At 42.9% G+C, this 22,571-nt stretch overlaps 1 protein-coding gene across 2 annotated transcripts in view; it reads right to left on the bottom strand.

The window, feature by feature from the left end:
• The window catches only part of hyal6 (hyaluronoglucosaminidase 6), a 37,291-nt gene extending 15,355 nt beyond the window's left edge, over positions 1-21,936 (bottom strand). The window contains exon 1 of one of the 2 annotated variants that reach the window (XM_043708820.2): positions 21,706-21,936. The gene's annotated coding sequence lies outside the window, so the exon portion shown is untranslated. Of the gene's footprint in view, positions 1-423; positions 543-21,705 lie in introns of those variants that run through there. The other variant, XM_087996909.1, reaches the window with a different exon arrangement.
• Positions 21,937-22,571: the final 635 nt, after the last annotated feature.

The following is a 22,571-nucleotide window of genomic DNA, read 5'->3' as shown; positions in this document are numbered from 1 at the left end:
TTTCAGGCACCTACCGCTCTGTGTAAAAACAAAAATGCCTTGCAAACCTCCTTTAAACTTAACCCCTCTCACCTTAAACCTATGGTCCCAAATATTTGGCATTTCCATCCTGGATAAAGACCCCAACTATCCATCCCACACTCATAATTTTGTACACTTCTATCAGGTCATCCCTCAGCCTAGCGAAAACAATCCAATCTTGTCCAATCTCTACTCATACCTAATACACTTCAGTCCAGGTAACGTGCTGGTAAACCTCTTTTGCAGCAAAGCTACAAAGTGCTGATTTAGAGACACTTTCTACAAGCAAATTAGTAGGAATATTATAAATACAACTTAGAAGCTGATAAAACAGCAAGAGAACTATAGAAATATTATTATCTCAATGCTTTGGGGATGGCGGGCAGCTCAATCCCAATATACCTTTTCTCGGAGTAATCAGTTGTAATGCTGTTAGGGAGGGAGTTCCATTGATAGAGCAGCAATAATGATAAAGTTCCAAGTCAGAATGGTATGCGATTTGAAATGTAGGTAGTGGTGTTCCCATACAGTTGCTGTCTTTGTTCTCTTTGGTGGTAAAGGTTGCAGGTTTTGAAGAGTCTGTTAAAGAAGCCTTGGCAATGTTGTATGGGCATGCCCACTCACTCTGCTGCATGTGCTTCTGTCATCGTCCTTATAGGTGGAGAGAGATTTATAACACATGAGACCATTCAGCTCTCATGTCCAAACCGGTCAACAATTATCTGACTACAGTAATCCCATTTTCCAGATTTTGGCCTACAGCCTTGGAGGCTATTGCATTGCAAGGGAATGTCTATATACTTCTCAAATGATGAGAGTTTCTGATTCAGCCAACATTCAGGCAATGAATTCCAGTCACTTGCCACTTCTGGCTGAAACATTTCTCCTCAATTCTCCTCTTAACCTTCTACCTCATATCTTAAATATATGCTCCCAGGTTGTTGGACCCTCTACGAATGGAATATCTGTCCAATCTATGCCCCTCATAATCAAAGGTCCGCTTTGAACCTTTGTTGCTCCAAGGAAAACAACTCCAATGTGTGCTACAACTGCTTCTCACTTCCTGTCAGCCCAAATGCAAATGTTGTCCCAGTCTTGCTTCAAAGGGACACAAACTGCTTCACTCCAACAGAGGATAAGAGAAAGACCATTGGTCCATCAAATATGTCCCATTTTGTCATGCTGGATTAAATAAAACCCAGCAAAGATAGTGCCATTGCTACAGCATTAAATTTTATACCTTGCCTGTCTGCCAATCTGCTCCTTGGGTGGTGAGTGCTGTTGTGAAATTCTGGTTAATTTCTTTGTCTTCCTAATAGCTAATTGGAGGAAATTCCTGCACAAACAGTCTGTTAATTAAACAAACAGCAAAGGGGGTATTTGTCACACATTGCCCTTAGGGAGGGATTCCAGGATTTTGACCCAGTGACAGTGAAGGAATGGTGATATATTTCTAAGTCAGGATGGTGACAACATTCCAGTAATAGTACTGAAGACGTGTGCTCCACAATTTGCTGTTACCCTAGCCAAGCTCTTCCAGTACAGTTACAACACTGTACAGCATAGACACACGATGTGGAAAATTGCCCAGCTATGGTCTACACATGTAAAGCAGGACAAATCCAACCCAACCAATTACTAGCTCATCAATTCACTGTCAGTCATCAGTAAAGCCATGGAAGATGTCATCAACAGGGCTATCAAGCATCACCTGCTCAGCAATAACCTGTTCAGTGACACGCAGTTGCGGTTCCTGAAGAAGGGCTCATGCCCAAAACGTTGATTCTCCTGCTCCTTGGATGCTGCCTGACCTGCTGCGCTTTTCCAGCAACACATTTTCAGCTCAGTTGCGGTTCCACCAGGGTCACTCAGCTCCTGACCTCATTACGGCCTTGGTTCAGGCTTGGAGAAAAGAGCTGAATTCTAGACATGAGGCGAGACTGACATCAAGGCCGCATTCGACTGAGTCTGCCATCAGGGAGCCCTGAATAGCCTCCAAGTTTTATTTCACACTATTATCCATCTACACAGCATTAGATTTATCTTCCAAAAGGAAATAAAGTGAATTATGGTTTTCAAAACAGTGGAACAAGAGAAATCATTTAAAAGCGTCCAGATGCTTTTTCTTGGTACAGAGTTACAAAGTCGAACAGTAGTCCAGAAAAACTCTCTCACTTGATCTGTAATTAATATTAATATTTAATAATTAAAGCTTAAGTGCTAAAGTGAAAGAGAACTTGAAAATTAAATACTTCTGGCACTTTGTGCTATCTGTCACCTCTGCCTATATGTAGTTCAAATCCGGGTAGTTTGAAGTAGGTCACTGCTGTCAGTCAACCTTTGTTGAAACTTCATTTGGGACCTGTTTAATGATCAGTGGTAAAAGATATGCCACCACCGAGTCTTTCCAGAAGAGCCAGTGCTCTTCTTTAACAATTTATTTATCGCATGATTAAAAATAACTACTGCTACATTACAAATCAGACAGATTAACAGCTGTAGAGAGTATCCATTCCTTCCCAAGGTTAGTGCAGACTGTGTGTGACATCAACACAATGGGTGCAGCTCAATGTAACAACATTAGCTCCTTCAGAACAATTTCTTCAGTAACCTACACAACAGATATTTCCATATGTTAACCAACACTTTACAAAAATCAAAGATGTACAATGTATTATTGTGGCAAAGATGATACAAAGTTCTTGTGACTTCCTCCATTCTAATACATAAAGCTTTATCAAACATTCTTTGCTCTTGAGGAAGTGATTCTGTAAGACCTTTTTTAAACCCAAGCACGCTCACAACAGCTGCAAGCCGCTAAATTGATTTTGTTATTGATTGCCACGCGTGGTAATTCAGAACTGGGGAGATAATTATCGGGTCATGTTTTGCACCATTTGTCACAGATTAGATGCTTGATAATATATCATTTGAAGCAAATTCATTTCAGCTGCTGCTGAAAATTTTAGATTGATGGCACTGGCACGGATTTTACTGGCAGCATGTTTCTCACCTGAAAAATAGGAAGTTGGCTGTTTGCAATTTGCAGTAGTACAGAACCTCATTTGGTCCATTCATGTCCAAGGCTGGTTAGTTCAATTTTCAGTTAAACTTGTCTATTCCAAGTGTAAGAACTGAAAATGTGTTGCTGGAAAAGCACAGCAGGTCAGGCAGCATCCAAGGAACAGGAGAATCGACGTTTCGGGCATAAGCCCTCCTTCAGGAATGAGGAAAGTGTGTCCTGCACCTCCACGTACATTTACTGCATCCGCTGCACCCAATGTGGCCTCCTCTATGTTGGAGAGACAGGACGCCTACTTGCGGAACATTTCAGAGAACACCTCTGGGACACCCGCACCAACCAAACCAACCAGCCCGTGGCTCAACACTTCAACTCCCCCTCCCCCACTCCACCAAGGACATGCAGGTCCTTGGACTCCTTCATCGCCAGACCATGGCAACACGACGGTTGGAGGAAGAGCGCCTCATCTTTTGCCTGGGAACCCTCCAACCACAAGGGATGAACTCAGATTTCTCCTCATTTCCCCTCCCCCCACCTTGTCTCAGTCAAATCCCTTGAACTCAGCACCGCCTTCCTAACCTGCAAATCATCTTCCTGACCTCTCCACCCCCACTCCACTCCACTCCAGCCTATCACCCTCACCTTGACCTCCCTCCACCTATCACATTTCCAAAGCCCCTCCCCCTAGTCCCTCCTCCCTACCTTTTATCTTAGCCTGCTGGACACACTTTCCTCATTCCTGAAGAAGGAATGCCCGAAACGTCGATTCTCCTGTTCCTTGGATGCTGCCTGACCTGCTGTGCTTTTCCAGCAACACATTTTCAGCTCTGATCTCCAGCATCTGCAGCCCTCACTTTCTCCTATTCCAAGTGTAAGGTTGCCTAATTTTGAGATGCACTGTTCTATGTTGATTGCAAATTTCACAATCTTGTGCATCATGCACGTTTTATCTATTTCCACTAGATGTCAAGTGGCAATAATTGGATGGTAGATTATCTGGAGGCCACATGCAAAAGATTATCAACGCAACCTTTCATTTTATCTTTGTGACATCAGGAGAAGCATGACTGCTCTTCATGGGCATGTAGGTAAATTTGGATTTCCTGTGCAAGACCCTGATTGGGATCATCTCCCCGATTAGTCCAACCTGCTGCTGCTTCCTATAATCTATAAATGTTATTTCTTGATTTTATGATGATATTTTCAAGTTTTGTGCATCTTGATGCGGCTCTGGGCAGACAGATGGAAATTAAGAAATATCAGACAATAAGAATGAAGAATTGATGAGTTTAAAACAATTAAATTGTGGCAAAAGTACTGAAAATTACAAGAAGCATTCAATATACAAACCCACCCTTCCATAAGTTAGAATCTTAACATAAACTTAAAGATCACACCGGAGTTCATAATTCTGCAGCAAATATAGATTTTTATTTGTTTAGCCTGTTTCCCAGAAATATAATTCTCTTTGCTGGCACTGTGTAACAATATGCATTCCACTGTACTGCTGAAGATCAACCATTCCCATAATAAATACATGGGTAAAGTGCCTTTGGGAAATATGATGATGATTAAGTGATTTATCAGACAACCTTAACTATTTTCCTGGAGCCTTACATTTTTTGACTCTGTTAAAGGAAAGTCTATCAATCAAAAAGAAAAAAATCAATCAAAAGCAATGGAAGAGTGTAACAGTCTTGAAACCACTGTCTGGTACAGCCACCCACCTTTCCACATAATTCTTGACTCAATCTGACCACCCTTGTATAATGCTATCCAAACATCCACAGTTTTGTCTGTAATGTTTGTTACATATCCTATCAACAAAATATTAACTGACTGAACCTGAAGTTAAAGATTTTTAAAAAAAAATTAAATAAAATGTATTTCTTGCTCAACACCTGAATATGTGGCTGAATATTCCTTGCTGATTACTCAGATATTTTAGTAACCTTTAAAATGTCCTGTTTAATCACTCAAATAAATTAACTTCTCATTTTCATTTCAATCTCTGATTTGGCTTCTTTAAATTAGCCCTTTCTCATACCTCCCATCTTGATTGATTCTACTAATACATAGCTATACCAAATTATCTTATTATTTTGTTCTGTACCCATTGAACTTAAACATTAAATTTGTTTCTCTCCCCACAGGAACAGCCTGATCTGCTAACTATTTAGTACTGAAATTGCTCCTTTCATTTATCCATCCATCAAGTAAGTCTTCAATGACTTATAAATTTGATTTTAAATACTTCAAGAAATTCCATTTTAATTGAAAATGAAACTAAACTAAATATCTGCTGGCATTAATTCAAATAGTGAAAGAAAAATAAATAATAAACAGTAACTGTTTCAATGAGAAAGAGTCAAAGACAATTAAGTTGACTTTAACTTAATTGAATAAACTGATCCACAAATATAAATAAAACATGTGTGACGTGCTCAACCTGAAGACAGATCCTTGGTTCACTGTCTGCTGATCCTTCATCCCAGCTGTTTGTTTGTATCACTGTTGGTTTGCCACTGTCATTTATTTCCAAGAATGATGAGGAAGCAGATCACAAATCTGCCTCACTAAAATAGGAATCAAATCCATGCTGTTGATGTTATGCTAAACCAGATGCTTAATATATAGCCAATTACATTAGCTGGCCTGTAATCCTTTTAATTGGAATGGGATAAAAGTAATTAAAACTTGGTAATAAGGAAAAGTAATTGTTCCTCTGATGTCTAAATTTTACAAATGTAACTCACCTCTGTCACTTACCAAACACTCACCGAATAACTAACATCATCTCCTATAGGAGAGTAAGAATCAATTGCCGAGGCTAAAAATGTCTAGTGGAAGCTAAAATAACAGAACACTTCTTCCCCTTCCTCACCTCCATACCCTTGATCACTTAGCAATCTAATTTAGTTTGTTGTTTGTAATTGCTATTAAATCAAAATCTACACTTTAAACCCTTTGGTTGTCAGGCTTAAGCAGGATTTTAACGATGTTTCCACAGAGCATTTTAACTAAAGATGAGCTGAAAATTGATTCTTATTAAGTGAGTCAGATAAAGTTTTCTGTCTTGAGGCATATAAAACTAGCAAACTTAGTGCAACATGGGATTTTAGTCCAACTTACAACAGAATGCCAATGCTAAGTGACACAAGTTGCTTCACTCCAACTGAGGATAAGCGAAAGACCATTAGTCCATCAAATATTTCCCAATTTGTCATGCTGGAGTAAATAAAACAGAGCAAAAGTAGTGCTGCTGTTATAGCCTCAGGGCTGCACCACTCCGCAGTTCCACTTCATCCTCTGGCTCATTCTCCATGCTAACAAGAAACTTTTTCAGGAATCAAGGCACACAAGATGCAACAGAGAAACCCACAGCCCTCTGGAATCTTCCTCCTCTCGCCTTCCCTCTGACTCCATCCCCTCCCCCAACCCCATCTCCTTTCTCATAATCACCATCCTCCTAACCTTCTGCTCTCTGATGCCAGACATTCTGTACTCAGCAAAAGTCTTAGTTTTATCCCTCCCCACATTAATGAATTTCAGACATGACATGACATCAAACTCTTCTTCCATCGTCTTCACCTCCATGTCCATTCCTTTGGGCAAGAGTCCTCTACCCGTCCAACAGATCATTTTGCTTACCTTCAACACTCTCCCTCCACCTGGACCCTTCCCTTTGGTCTTCTACCTGTACTCGACCTGTTCGTTGAGAACTTTTGGCGTGACATTGGTGGTCTCAATTTCTCTATCCCCATCATGCATTCTAACCTATCTCCCCCCGAACTGACTGCACTCCGTGCAAGGAGATCCAACCCTGACTTTGTTATTATGACTTCCCAACTCCTGTACTCAAAGGACGGAGCAATGAAGGCAAGCATTCTAAACACCTTCTTAACCACCCTGTCTACATGTGAGGAGAAAGTGAGGACTGCAGATGCTGGAGATCAGAGCTGAAAATGTGTTGCTGGAAAAGCACAGCAGGTCAGGCAGCATCCAAGGAGCAGGAGAATCGACATTTCGGGCATGAGCCCTTCTTCAGGAATGAGGAAAGTGTGTCCAGTAGACTACGATAAAAGGTAGGGAGGAGGGACTTGGGGGAGGGGCGTTGGAAATGCAATAGGTGGAAGGAGGTCAAGGTGAGGGTGATAGGCCGGAATGGGGGTGGGGGCGGAGAGGTCAGGAAGAAGATTGCAGGTTAGGAAGGCAGTGCTGATTTCGAGGGATTTGACTGAGACAAGGTGGGGGGAGGGGAAATGAGGAAACTGGAGAAATCTGAGTTCATCCCTTGTGGTTGGAGAGTTCCTAGGCGGAAGATGAGGCGCTCTTCTTCCAACCGTCGTGTTGCTATGGTCTGGCGATGGAGGAGTCCAAGGACCTGCATGTCCTTGGTGGAGTGGGAGGGGGAGTTAAAGTGTTGGGCTGGTTGGTCCGGGTGTCCCAGAGGTGTTCTCTGAAACGTTCCACAAGTAGGCAGCCTGTCTCCCCAGTATAGAGGAGGCCACATTGGGTGCAGCGGATGCAATAAATGATGTGTGTGGAGGTGCAGGGAAGTAAGGGAGGAGGTGTAAGGATCCCCAAGGGATCCTTCCATTTCCACCACAAATTCACCTGCACCTCCACACACATCATTTATTGCATCTGCTGCACCCAATGTGGCCTCCTCTATACTGGGGAGACAGGCCGCCTACTTGCGGAACGTTTCAGAGAACACCTCTGGGACACCCGGACCAACTAACCCAACCACCCCGTAGCCCAACACTTTAACTCCCCCTCCCACTCCACCAAGGACATGCAGGTCCTTGGGCTCCTCCATCGCCAGACCATGGCAACACGACGGTTGGAGGAAGAGCGCCTCATCTTCCGCCTGGGCACCCTCCAACCACAAGGGATGAACTCAGATTTCTCCAGTTTCCTCATTTCCCCTCCCCCCCACCTTGTCTCAGTCAAATCCCTCGAACTCAGCACCGCCTTCCTAACCTGCAATCTTCTTCCTGACCTCTCCGCCCCCACTCCCGCTCCGGCCTATCATCCTCACCTTGACCTCATTCCACCTATCGCATTTCCAACGCCCCTCCTCCCTTCCTTTTATCTTAGCCTGCTGGACACACTTTCCTCATTCCTGAAGAAGGGCTCATGCCCGAAACGTCGATTCTCCTGCTCCTTGGATGCTGCCTGACCTGCTGCGCTTTTCCAGCAACACATTTTCAGCGCTGTCTACATGTGACACAACTTCAAGAACTATGTACTTGAATTCCTAGGTCCCTCTGTTCTAGAATACTACCCAGGCCCTACCATTAATTACATAAGCCCTACTCTTGTTTATTATACTAAAATGCAATATCTCACATTTATCCAGATTGAAATCCATCTGCCATTTTTCAGCTCATTGATCTATTTGATCAAGATCCCTTTGTAATCTCAACAAACCTTCAACTATATATTATGCCACGTACTTAATAATCATGCCTTCCATAATCTCATCCAAATAATTTATGTCAATGACAAACAAAAAACAACTGATCCCTGTGGAACAGATCAAAAAGCAACCCTCCACCACCACTCTCTGTCACCTACTATTAAGCCATTTATGTATTCAATTGGCAAGCTCACCCTGAATCCCTTTGTGACCTAACTTTACTAATTAGTCTACCTGTGATTCTGCCACAAATCTCATTGTAGTTCACATTGTTCAGGCTTCTATAAAGTTCCACCCCAAACTTTAAATTATTCCTATGTCTAATTGACAATTGTGCACGCAATTGTGATTTATTGGTAACAGTTTCTCTAAGTGAGGAGATTGTGGGTACAATTCTACTGCAGATAGCATATAATGCAAAGTTGGAGTGCAGCACTTTAAAGAAGCTATTTAATCAGATGAGATTATTAAGCTAATGTCCTGTCTTCCATCTAAGATGTACAAGATATTTTCATATTATTTCGAAGAAGAACATGGGTGTTCTGGCCCTTTTATTTATATCAGAGCAAAATGTACAACAGCTGCACTGCAGAAATTCACCAAAGATCTTTAGACAGCACTTTCCATACCCATGACCACTTCCATCTAGAAGGACAAGGGCAGCAAATACATGGGAACACTACCACCCACAAGTCTCCCTCCAAGCCACTCACCATGCTAACTTTCACAGTCACTGGGTCAAAATTCTGGAATTCCTACCCTCAGGGCATTGTAAGTCAACTAACAGCAAATGAACTGCAGTGGTTCAAGAAGGCAGCTCACGACCATCTTTCCAAGGGTAATCAGGGACAGGAAATATATGCTGGCCTGCAGCAATCCCCATATACATAAGTACATTAAAACAAACTATAAGTCTACAACTTATCTGCTGATTAGAACTTAGCCTTTTATGGGAGTTCGCTGCATCACATTTTCTACAATGAAGCAGAGACTACACTTCAAAATCAAATTAACTGACTATAAACTGCTTTAGGTTATGTTTCTTAAGCATATGTATGTATGCATGCAATTCTAAGAATGGTCACACAGGAGTCATCAAAAGAAAAGGGTAAAGGGAGACAGTCTTGGTCACTGGAGTAATTCCTATGCATTGTTGTTAATATACCTGTGCATCTTGTTTGTTGCTGACTCTCTGTTATGCAGGTCAATTTCCAGAAAATACTCATTAGCTACATTTTCTCTTTTTGTCTGGAGGATATTTTCCAAACCAAAAATCCCTGCCAATATGAAGGCATCATTAACTTGACTTGTGATTGCCAAATAGTAATTACCTGTTGCTGGCTCAGATTCTAACAATTACCAGAATTTAGACAACACGTGGCTTGCAGTTTTACATGCTCTGGAAGCAATGAGCCGAAAAATGTTCCAAATGCCCAATTTTATGATTCTTATATCTTAGGAACGTAAGTTTCAGAATTGAGAATTTTAAATGGAGGATAAATGATAAAAAAAACTGATCTGAGAAGATGGTTTATGTTTATTTATGAGGGCTCAATGCAAGGAATTGCAAACTAAACTAACAACCTCTCCACGCCTCTGCATGGTGACAGGATGTCTACAGTTATCTTGTTAAAGAGATTAAATTGTTCACATTTTTTCACAAAAGAATGGGAAGGTTTGGGAGATAGAGATAATAAAAGATGAATTTGTATCTCAAGTTTGTCATATTGTTATGGAAATAGGTGATGTAGGACATTAACTTTACCTCTTTGATTTCTTGTTCCGTTGACAATAGGAAGATGCTGGGACCAGAAGGTAGAAGGCTACAAGCACTTGGTGCTTTATACCAGCTTGAATGTAGCAAAGGGTAGCAGGAACCAAGGGAGTTCCTGATTTGAAGTCACTAACCAGGAATGCAGTGAGGTGCATGTTTGAGTTGGGGAGTCCACAGTCAAAAAGTCTTTGAAGAAAAGTTAGAAAATTCATCCAAGTCATTGCACATAATCACAGTTTTATTAGCTGGATGTTAGCAAAAGGACCCCAAGATACCTCATATCTTGGAGAATAGCTGGAATACTGAAGAGAATCAAAGGATGAAATCTCCCCAGTCCCTGAATGATGTGGACCATGGCAAGAAGTTTGGGAAAACTCTGGTGAGATGTCAAGACCAAAAGTCAAATTTTCCCACAAAGTCCTGGACATCAAAAAGAGATTCTTGCCAGTGAGCAGTAAAAGGCCTACCATAGATTATTGCTCATTATCACCGTCATTATTACCATTTCTCATCTCAGCAATAAGCAGGTTCCTATGCTCCCACTAGCAAGATAGAAACTGGATGCTGAGAATTTCCAACATGAAAGTCTGAGGGGTTATCTGGCAACTGGACCTCCATCATGGCCAGTCATCATCAACATCTCATGGCACACTCCACAGGCTGCCTACACTTGACATTCCCAGACATTGACATAACAATCTCACTGTATCATCATAGCACATGTACAATCCTTTTCTACTTCTACTGTACTACAATGCTGCACTTTGGAATGCACTGGCACCTTTCATTGCAATGCTGCTGCAAAGAAACTATGTGCACAGGAACAGGCATTGCATATGAACCATCCAAATAGCCCTGGACCAAAACTGACGGAAAGTAGTTACCAGTCAACACAAGGGGTGGCACGGTGGCTCAGTGGTTAGCACTGCTGCCTCACAGTGCCAGGGTGCTGGGTTTGATTCCCGCCTGTCTGTGTGGAGTTTGCACATTCTCCCTGTGTCTGCGTGGGTTTCCTCCCACAATCCAAAGATGTGCAGGTCAGGTGAATTGGCCATGCTAAATTGCCCACAGTGTTAGGTGCATTAGTCAGAGGGAAATATAGGGTAGGGGAATGGGTTTGGGTGGGTTTCTCTTCGGAGGGGCGGTGTGAACTTGTTGGGCCAAAGGGCCTGTTTCCACACTGTAGATAATCTAATACAATCTAATCTAAGGGGCTTGTTCCATCTGAAAAATGTGTTGCTGGAAAAGCGCAGCAGGTCAGGCAGCATCCAAGGAGAAGGAGAATCGACATTTTGGGCATAAACCCTTCTTCAGGAATGAGGAGGGTGTGCCAAGCAGGCTAAGATAAAAAGTAGGGAGGAGAGACTTGGGGGAAGGGCGTTGGGAATGCGATAGGTGGAAGGAGGTTAAGGTGAGGGTGATAGGCCGGAGAGGGGGTGGGGGAGGAGAGGTCGGGAAGAAGATTGCAGGTCAAGAAGGCGGTGCTGAGTCCGAGGGTTGGGACTGAGATAAGGTGGGGGAGGGGAAATAAGAAAGCTGAAGAATTCTGCATTCATCCCTTTGGTTGAAAGGTTCCTAGGCGGAAGATGAGGCGCTCTTCCTCCAACCGTTGTGTTGCCATGGTCTGGCGATGGAGGATGCCAAGGACCTGCATGTCCTTGGCAGAGTGGGAGGGGGAGTTAAAGTGTTCAGCCACGGGGTGATTGGGTTGGTTAGTCCGGGTGTCCCAGAGGTGTTCTCTAAAATGTTCCGCAAGTAGGCGGCCTGTCTCCCCAATGTAGAGAAGGCCACATCGGCTGCAGCAGATGCAGTAAATGATGTGTGTGGAGGTGCAGGTGAATTTGTGATGGATATGGAAGGATCCCTTGGAGCCTTGGAGGGAAGTGAGGGGGGAGGTGTGTGCATTTCTTGCGGTTTCAGGGGAAGGTGCCGGGAGTGGAGGTTGGGTTGGTGGGGGGTGCGGACCTGACAAGGGAGTTGCGGAGGGAGTGGTCTTTCTGGAACGCTGATAGGGGAGGGAAGGGAAATATATCCTTGGTGCTGGGGTGTGTTTGGAGGTGGCGGAAATGACGAAGGATGAGACAATGCGACGATGCATCTGGAGGTTGGTGGTGTGTTAGGTGAGGACCAGTGGGGTTCTGTCCTGGTGGCGATTGGAGGGGCGGGGTTCAAGGGCAGAGGAGCAGGAAGTGGATCTGGCATGGGAGCCCAACACAGTCAGTGAAGGGCAATTCGGGGGCCTGGATATAGTTAGGTGTCCATTTGGGATGATCATGGTCAGGGGCTCTGACTCACTACATTTAAGAGAGTGCACTATGATCAGTCCAGCAGGCCCAATGTAGGCTGTTGGAGATCTGAATGGAGACCAGTCAGGATCCTGTTTAGTCAGTGGTTAGGGCTGTCCATCCAAGTCAGGGGGATTGATTATGATGGAATTGGATGGAAGAGCAGTTAAAAATGACACAGGAGATGATGTGAGGTGTCCCCAGTGCATGAGCAGAATGAGCAGAGGGCAGGATGGTGTACTGTTACAGGAGACCGAGATGGCTGACAGTCACTGATGGTCATATTGCATGCAATAGTGAGAGTTGGGAAAATGTAAGCACAATGGCAGACTTACAGGGAATGGTGGCTTTTTAAGTATAAGTTCGCATAGAGAGGATGGTGGCACTTATTTGATGGGGCACAGAGATCATTGACCTTCTTCCTGCTTTGCAGGGCATTCCTTTCAACTCAGCATATTGAAAGAGGATTCTGGGTAATCCAAGATGGAGGACAGGAAAACTTTCTGGCTGTAACAGCTGTTCCTTTATTGAGGTATTTTAGATGCTGGAGGTGATTTCCTCGAATTCCAGGAGCAGCAATTACTGTTTTATATGCTGTTGCATTCGTTTGGAACGTTGGGAAAAAAAAGCCAAAACAACAGCAGTTTTAAAAGGGAGAAGAACAGATAAAGGAAGCACATGGTGAGGTCAGTGCAGGAGAGAGAGAGAGAGAGAAAGAAAGAAAAAAACAAACTGACACTGCCTTTGCTGTTTGAATTCATGTATTGCTGGACATCGGAGTGCATCTGGAAAATTAACAAACAGTGAAATTCACAACTGATCTTGGAGAAACTGTTGGGCGAAGATTACAGCACAAATTCAGATAAGTTAATTGTTTTAAATGGACTACAGAAAGTCTGCAGTAGTGAGTAGAGTGGGTTCATTCTTGAATAATAGATTTTGGAGATATGTCTCTTGATTAAACTTAAAATGTAAGCCATAACTATTAATTTAACCTGGGGCAGTGTTTGTGGCGGAATAAGACGGTGATATATTTTGGGTCTGTAGATTGCGAAGGAACAAAAATGGCCTTTAGTAGAGTGATATGTGCTTCTTGTCAGATGTGGGAGTTTAAAGAGAGTTCAAGGGTTACTGCGGATTATATCTGCCATAAATGCTGTTGGTTGCGAATCTTATCAGATCGAGTGGATCGGTTGGAGAGACAGTTAGAAGCAATGAGGAATTTGCAACAGCAACAGTATGTGATGGATGGCAGTTATAGGAAAGGGAGAAAGTCTCATATATAGTCACACAGATGGGTTAACTCCAGGAAAGATAATGCAGGAGTCTTTTGTGGCTATACCCATTTCAAACAGGTATGCTGTTTTGGAAAATGTAGTGGGTGATGGATTCTCAGGGGCATGGATTGGGTAAATAGACAAAGTCTTTTCCCTGGGGTCAGGGAGTCCAGAACTAGAGGGCATGGGTTTAGGGTGAGAGGGGAAAGATATAAAAAGACACCTAAGGGTCAACCTTTTCATACAGAGGCTGGTACATGCAAAAATGAGCTGCCACAGGAAGTGGTGGAGGCTGGTACAATTGCAACATTTAAGAGGATGAGTATATGAATAGGAAGGGTTTGGAGGGATATGGACCACGTGCTGGCAGGTGGGACTAGGTTGGGTTGGGATATCTGGTCGGGATGGACGGATTGGACCGAAGAGTCTGTTTCCATGCTCTACATCTCTATGACTCTATGACTCTGTAACTGACCCAGGCTCCAAGCTGGGTCCAGGTTGGCTGTTTCCTAATTGGCACTGCCCTAATCTCCACCATATCATCCCACAGAATCTCCAGGCTTCTGTTCATGAAGTGGGGAGCAAGCTTTTTTTTCTGGTCTCTGTCTTCAGTGATAATGGTTCAGTCACTTTTGGAATACTGCATGAAATTCTGGTCTCCCTGCTATAGGAAGGATATTGTGAAACCTGTAATGGTTCAGAAAAGATTTACAAGGATATTGCCAGGGTTTGAGGATTTGAGCTATACAGAGAGGCTGCATAGGCTGGAGCTGTTTTCCCTGGAGTGTCGGAGGTTAAGGGGTGACCTTATAGACATTTATAAAACCATGAGGACATAGATAGGGTAAATAGACAAAGTCTTTTCCCTGGGGTGAGGGAGTCCAGAACTAGAGTGCATAGGTTTAAGATGAGAGGGGAGAGATTTAAAAGAAGTCTATGGGGCAACTTTTTTATACAGAGGGTAGTCCATGTATGGAATGAGTTGCCAGAGGAAGTGGTGGACACAAAAACTGCAGATGCTGGAATCCAAGGTAGACAAGCAGGAGGCTGGAAGAGCACAGCAGGTCAGGCAGCATCAGGAGGTGGAGAAGTTAACGTTTCAGATGTAATCCTTCTTCAGGATTAGGAGTGGGTGTAAAAGGAGCTGCAGATAAAGGGGGTGAGCAGGGCACGGTGGTGATGTGAGGAGAGGTGAAGACAGGTAGAGGGTACAACCTGGTTGGTCAATGGGAGGAATGAATCCAGTTGGTGGCTAGAAGGAAGAGTCGATGAGAGGAATGGAATGGAGCTTGAGGGGCTGGGAAGGGAGTCAAGTGATGGGAAGGGAGGTTATTTGAAATTTGAGAACTCAGTGTTGAGTCCTCCTGGCTGTAGGCTGCTCAGGCGGACCATGAGGTGTTCCTCCTCCAATTTACGATCTGATTTGTTGTGGTAATGGAGGAGGCCGATGATGGTCATGTCAGAAAGGGAGTGGGAGGGGAAATTAAAATAGCTGGTGACTGGGAGGTCAGGCCGGCCCCTGTGGGCCCAGCTGAGATGCTCAACGAAATGTTTCCTAAGTTTACGTTTGGTCTCCCCAATGGAAAGACCACATCGGGAGCATCAGATGCAGTAGACTAGGTTGGACGAGAGGCAAGTGAACCTCTGGCTCACCTGGAAAGATTGTTTGGGGCCCTGGATGGAGGTGAGGGCGGTGGTGTGCTGGCAGGTTTTGCATCTTTTTGGTTGCAGGGGAAGGTAGCTGGGGGTTCAGTGGCGGCAGGGGGGCCTTATGGAGTTGTGGTGAAAGTGGTACGAATATAGAACATAGAATGTTATAGTGCAGTACAGGCCCCTTGGCCCTCGATGTTGCACGAATCTGTGAAATTAATCTGTTATCCATCCAACCTACACCATTCCATTATTATCCATTTGTATATCCAATGCCCATTTAATTGCCCTTAACATCAGCGAGTCTACTACTGTTGCAGGCAGGCCATTCTACGCCCCTACTGCTCTTAACAACTCTATCAACCTGGGTGGAAACTTTCAGGGATTTATGCACCTGGACACCGAGATCTCTCTGTTCATTTACATTGCCAAGAATTTTACCATTAGCCCAGTACTCTGCATTCCTGTTACTTCTTCCGAAGTGAACCACCTCACACTCTTCTGCATTAAACTCCATTTGCCCCTTCTCAGCCCAGTTCTGCATCTTATCTATGTCCCTCTGTAACCCACAACAACCTTCAGCACTATCCACAACTCTGCCTATAGTGTCATCTGCAAATTTACTAACCCATCCTTCCATGCCCACATACAGATCACTTATAAAAATAACAAAAAGCAGTGGCCCCAAAACAGATCCTTGCGGCACACCACTGGTAACCAAGCTCTAGGTTAAACATTTCCCGTCAACCATCACCCTCTGTCTTCTTTCAACTAGCCAATTTCTGATCCAAACAGCCAAATCACCTTCAATCCTGAAACTCTATTTTGTGCAATAGCCTACCGTGGGGAACCTTATCAAACACCTTACTGAAATCCATTGGCACCACATCATCATCACCTGTTTTGTCACCCTCTCGAAGAACTCAATAAGATTAATGAGGCATGACCTATCCTTTACAAAACCATGTTGACTATCCCTACTCAAATTATTCCTTTCCAGATGATTATAAATCCTATCTCTTATAACCTTTTCCAACACCTTACCCAGTAAGGCTCACTGGCCTATAATTACCAAGGTTGTCCCAATTCCCCATCTTAAACAAGAGAACAACATTTGTTATCCTCCAGTCTTCTGGGACTACTCCTGTTGACAATGATGACATAAACATCAAAGCCAAAGGTACTGCAATTTCCTCCATGGCTTCCCAGAGAATGGGAGGATAAATCCCACCCTGCCCAGGAGTGTTATCTATCTTCCAAAGTTGTTAAAACCTCCTCTTTGTCAAACGCAATTCCATTTAATCTAGCAGCCTACATCTCGTTAGTCTCAATAACATTGCCCTTTTCCAATGTGAATACTGATGAAAAGTATTCGTTAAGCACTCCCCTATGTCCTCAGATTCCAGGCACAACTTCCCACTACTATCTTTGATTGGCCCTAATCTTACTATACTCATTCTTTTATTCATGATAAACCTATAGAAGGCCTTAAGGTTTTCCTTGATCCTATCCGCCAACAATTTCTCATGTCCCCTCCTGACTCTTCTTAGCCCTCTTTTTAGATCTTTTCTGGCTAAATTATAACTCTCAAGCTCTCTAATTAAGCCTTCACACCTCATCCTCACATAAGCCTTCTTCTTCCTCTGGACAAGAGCTTCAACTTCTTTAGTAAACCATGGCTCCCTCTCTCGACAACTACCTCCCTGCTTGTTGGGAATATACTTATCAAGGACCCGCAGTTGCTGTTCCTTGAATAAACTCCACATTTCAAGTGTCCATCTCCTGCAGTTTCCTTCCTCATCCTATGCATCCTAAACCAGGCCTAATCGCATCATAATTGCCTTTCCCCCAGTTATACATCTTTCCCTGCAGAATATACCTATCTCTGCCCATTGCTATTGAAAACATAACCGAATTGTGGTCACTATTGCCAAAGTGCTCACCTACCTCTGGCCGGGTTCATTCCCTAGTACGAAATGCAATATGGCATCACCCCTTGTTGGCCTGTCTGCATACTGTCTAGATTAGAGTGGTGCTGAAAAGTACAGCAGGTCAGGCAGCATCCGAGGAGCAGGAAAATCGATGTTTCGGGCAAAAGCCCTTCATCAGGAATGAAGGCAGGGAGCCTCCAAGGTGGAGAGATAAATGGGAAGGGGTGGGGCTGGGGAGAAGATAGCAAAGAGTACAATAGGTGGATGGGGGTGGGCATGAAGGCGATAGGACGGAGAGGAGGATGGAGCGGATAGGTGGGATGGAAGGTTAGCAGGTAGGACAGGTCATGAGGATGGTGCAGAGCTGGAAGGATGGAACTGGGGTAAGGTGGGGGGAGGGGAAATGAGGAAACTGGTGAAGTCCATATTGATGCCCTGGGGTTGAAGTGTTCCGAGACGGAAGATGAGGCGATCTTCCTCCAGGCATCGGGTGGTGAGGGAGCGGCAGTGGAGGAGGCCCAGGACCTGCATGTGAGAGAGGGCATTGAAATGTTGGGCCACGGGGTGGTGGGGTTGATAGGTGCGGGTGTCCCGGAGATGTTCCCTAAAGCGCTCTGCGAGAAGGCGTCCAGTCTCCCCAATATAGAGGAGACCTCATCGGGTGCAACGGGTACACCTGCCTGGTAGTTGTAAGTTGGCGGAAGTGTTTAAGGATGACGGATTGGATGCGGAGACTGGTGGAGCGGTAGATGAAGACAAGGGGGACCCGTCTTTATTGCATTTGGGGGGAGAGGGTTAGAGCAGTGGAATGGGGAATGGAGGTGGTGTAGTGGAGGGCTGTCTGGATGACAGAGGGGAGGAAAGCACACTGTTCAAAATAGGAGGAAAACCGGGAAGCTTAGGAGTGGAATGTCTCCTCATCTGAGCAGATGCAATGGAAGCGGAGGAATTGGGAGAATGGGATGGAGTTCTTGAAGGATACTGGTGCAAGGAGGTCTAATCCAGGTAGGTGAGTCTGTGGGTTTGTAATAAACATCCATCTGGAGACTGTTGCCGGAGATCGAAATGGAGAGATCAAGAAAGGGGACAGAGGTCTGGAGATGGACCAAGTGAATTTGAGGGCAGAGTGAAAGTTGTGGACGAAGTCGATGAACTGCTCCAGTTTAGCCTGAGTGCAGGATGCTGCACTGATGTAGTCATCGACGTAATGGTGGAAGAGTTGGGGCACAGTGCCTGTGTAGGTACTGAAGACAGACTGTTTGACGTAGCCGACAAAGAGACAGGCATAGCTGGGGCCCATCTGAGTGCCTCTGGCCACCGCCTGGTGGAGTCTGGTACAATTACAACATTTTGAAATATGAATTTTGTGTATATGAATAGGAAGGGTTTAGAGGGAAATGAGCCAAATTCTGGCAAACGAGACTAGATTTATTTAGAATATCTGATCGGCACGAACAAGTTGGACTGAAGGGTCTGTTTCCATGCTGTACAGCGCTGACTTTATAACACTAAATGACAGGTAGTTCTTGCTTTGCAGTAGCATCCAATTGTATGGCAAATATGGTGTCAGTGGCTAGAATGTCAAAGTCCCCGCAGTAGGGAACACTTCCATGCTTTCCGTTGCACAAATTTAAATAAAAAGCACCAAAGAGCCCATTTGGATAACGAATGTGGTGAAAAAAGAAGTTTGCATTTGAAAACTTGCTGCAAGCAATGGCAAACTGGGAGCTATGTAACTCACTTGACAAAACACTAACTGAAAATAGGACAATTTGATTCTATTAGTTCATAGAATACCAAAGGATGCTGCAAATGGATACAATTAGATGGGGGCAAGGCAGTGGTGGAGTAAAATGTAGGAAATGGAGATCAATGCCAGCATAATGTGATAGAATAAAATTACTGTTCTTTTTTTTAACAAAATCCACTAAAATAAACTTGGTGTAGTGAAAGAGCAGTACAGGAAGTATAGTAAAGTTTTACAATAGGGTCAGGTTTCATTACCATGATATATGCAATAAGGATATAGAAATGAGAAGACAGCCTTGTAAATCTGTGATGTTTTCTTTACTGGGACAGAGTGCATGGAACTAGATTGGTTTTGGTTGTTGAAGCGCCATAGGAAGAAGAATAAAAATAAGAGATTTATAATCTAGAGATGAGAGAATATTTTCACACAGAAAGTTATGAGGCTGCAGAACTCAATTCTAGTATGTATCTAAAGCAAAATCAAATCCAATGATCAGGATTTTTTATTGTTTCACAAGACATAAAGATTTCAGGTCAGGTTAGCATTTATTACGCATTCCTAATTTTCCTTAAAAAGGTGTTGATGAGCCATCAAATTAAAAACAATTGAATGGTTGGTTTGTTACGAAATTTCAGAGGGCACTTAATATTCAAGTATGTTGCTGTGGATCTTCAGGATTTAGTTGGATAGATTAATTAAACTAAATTAAATAACTGCAAGAGGTAACAGAGCGGGTAAATTTAATTAGGAGTATTTGCTTGCATGAAAAGCCTGTACCAACATGGACTGGTCAGGCTGAATGGCCTGTTTCCATACTGACCTGAGGCAAATATACATTTTAACATTTTGGCCACTTCTGAGCACTGGAATCCATGAGCACTACTATTACTTTTGCCTCTTCATATATAGCTTGAATGGGCATGGGGTATAACATTTCCGAGAGCTATGAGTTGGGGCTTTGAAGACAAAGCCAACAATATTGCTCATCTCAACTGCTTTGGAGGAGGTGGTTGAGCCACGTTCTTGAGTGTTGCAATCCATAAATGTATCTAAGAGTTCAAACGTACCTGAATGTCCAACGAAATAATTACACTTTTTGAAATTGAACATATACTTACAATGAGTAATATTTTAACTGTTAAATAAACCTGTACAATTTTACTGGTCAAGACCACTGGTATACCACAATGACTGGGTCCACTGCATTTCATCATTTATACAAATGATTTGAATCTGAACATAGGAGGTATTGTTAGTAAGTTTGCAGATGACACCGAAATTGGAGGTATAGTGGACAGCGAAGAAGGTTACCTCAGAGCACAATGGGATCTTGATCAGATGGGCCAATAGCCGAGGAGTGACAGATGGAGTTGAATTTGGATTAATGTGAGGGGGTGCTGCATTTTGGAAAGGCATATCAGGACAGGAGGTATACGCTTAATGGTAAGGTAGTGGGAAGTGTTGCTGAACAAAGAGACCTTGGAGTGCAGGTTCATTGTTCCTTTAAAATGGAGTCACAAGTAGATAGGATAGTGAAGAAGGTATTCGGTATGCCTTCCTTTATTGGTCAGAGCATTGAGTAAAGGAGTTGGGAGGTCATGTTGTGGCTGTACAGGACATTAGTTCAGCCACTTTTGAAGTACTGCGTGCAATTCTGATCTCCTTGCAATAGGAAGGATGTTGTGAAACTTGAAAAGGTTCAGAAAAGATTTACAAGGATGTTGGCATAGTTGGAGGATTTGAGCTACAGGGAAAGGCTGAATAGCCTGGAGCTGTTTTCCCTGGAGCATCGGAGATGGGTGAGTGACCTTATAGAGGTTTATAAAATCAAGATGCATATGGACAGGGTAAATAGACAAAGTCTTTTCCCTGGGATAGGGGAATCCAGAATTAGAGGGCATAAGGAATCCAGAACTAGAGGGCATAGATTGAGGATGAGAGGGGTAAGATTTAAAAGGGACCTAACGGGCAACCTTTTCACGCAAAAGGTAGTGCGAGCTTGGAATGAGCTGCCAGAAGTGGTGGAGATTCGTACAATTGCAACATTTAAAAGACATCTGGATGGACATATAAATAGGAAGGGTTTAAAGGGTTATGAGCCAAGTACTAACAAGTGGGACTAGGTTTGTTTAGGATATCTGGTCAGCATGGACGGGTTGAACCGCAGGGTCTGTTTCTGTGCTGTACATTTCTATGATTCTGTGTACATATCCAGGTTTAGTTCCTGAATATTACAGTTACACTAAAAACTCTACCAATTTTTTAAAAAATTGTTTTTAATGGATAGCCACTTGGCTCTGTTGTAGCATTACAATGATAAGGATTGGTTTTATAATGTTTGAAATTACCTTGTAGTTAACACAAACCTCTACTACTTGATCTCACCATCAAAACCAAATTTGAAACTAATGTCAATTCAAACGGAGGTACGATGAACATTTTACAGAAAATGAAAACAAAACCACTTGACAATGCAAAATTTGCTTTTCTGTATGGTATGTTGATTAAGTCAAGATCACAGATTAAGTCTAAATCTATACTAATACAACTCAAAAGTTTTAAGATCTTACCTTTGTTTTCAAACAACCAAAGTTGAGGGGTTATTCTCTTAAAGGAGAATTCCTGAAGATCTGCTCAGAGACTTCCTTGTTTTCCCTGACAAATTGATTTAAAAAATGCATTTAGATAAAAACTCAAAGGAATGTAATTAAGCCAACCCAGTGAATCATTTATTTACTTCAAATAAAATATTCCCATAACAAACTATAAAATGATAGCTTCCTTATCTATAATTTTATAATCCTGTTGTGGGAATGCTTTATGTGAAATAAATAAATGACTCACTGGATTGGCTTAACTTCACTCCTGAAGGGCTTTTTTTTAAAATGCAAATTTTATTAATTTGTTAACTGGAAAACAGAAAATCTATGATTAGACAACTATTTAACAGTGCATTCCATGACAATTTGACTATAGTTAAATTGAATGCTTTGCAGTAATGAAAGTAAAATCAATTCATAAAAATTCAAAACGTGCTGTCTGTTCTACAAGTCTTATATACTTTTCTGTATAATTTGTTGAACAAAAGGAGAGCAATCACAATCTAACCTTATTGTCTAAATTGAGTTTAATAGAAACAATGCAAAGATTTACAGACCTTACTTTTGTCTTCAGACAGCAGCTAGGGGCTCTTCTCTGAAAGAAATGTTCGTGCAAGTCTGAGGCTGTTGCTTCAATACATTGTTACACTCCACCTTATTTATGGGAGTGTTTTACGTGGAGTAAGTGGACGGCATAAAGGTTTACATAACTGCATTCCCCCAAGGGCTTTTAAAAGTAAATGAGACTGTTTTGTCAACTGTAAGACATTGTAGTTAAAAATACAACGAATAGATGGTCATTTGTTTCAAAGCCTAGGGAGTTTGGATTTATAGTT

Source organism: Chiloscyllium plagiosum, unplaced genomic scaffold (genome assembly GCF_037043375.1).
Source record: "Chiloscyllium plagiosum isolate Xiang-an unplaced genomic scaffold, Cpla_swu_hap1 HiC_scaffold_19, whole genome shotgun sequence".
NCBI lineage: Eukaryota > Metazoa > Chordata > Chondrichthyes > Orectolobiformes > Hemiscylliidae > Chiloscyllium > Chiloscyllium plagiosum.
Note: the sequence above shows the minus strand (reverse complement) of the source record. Positions and strands in the feature narration are given on the sequence as shown.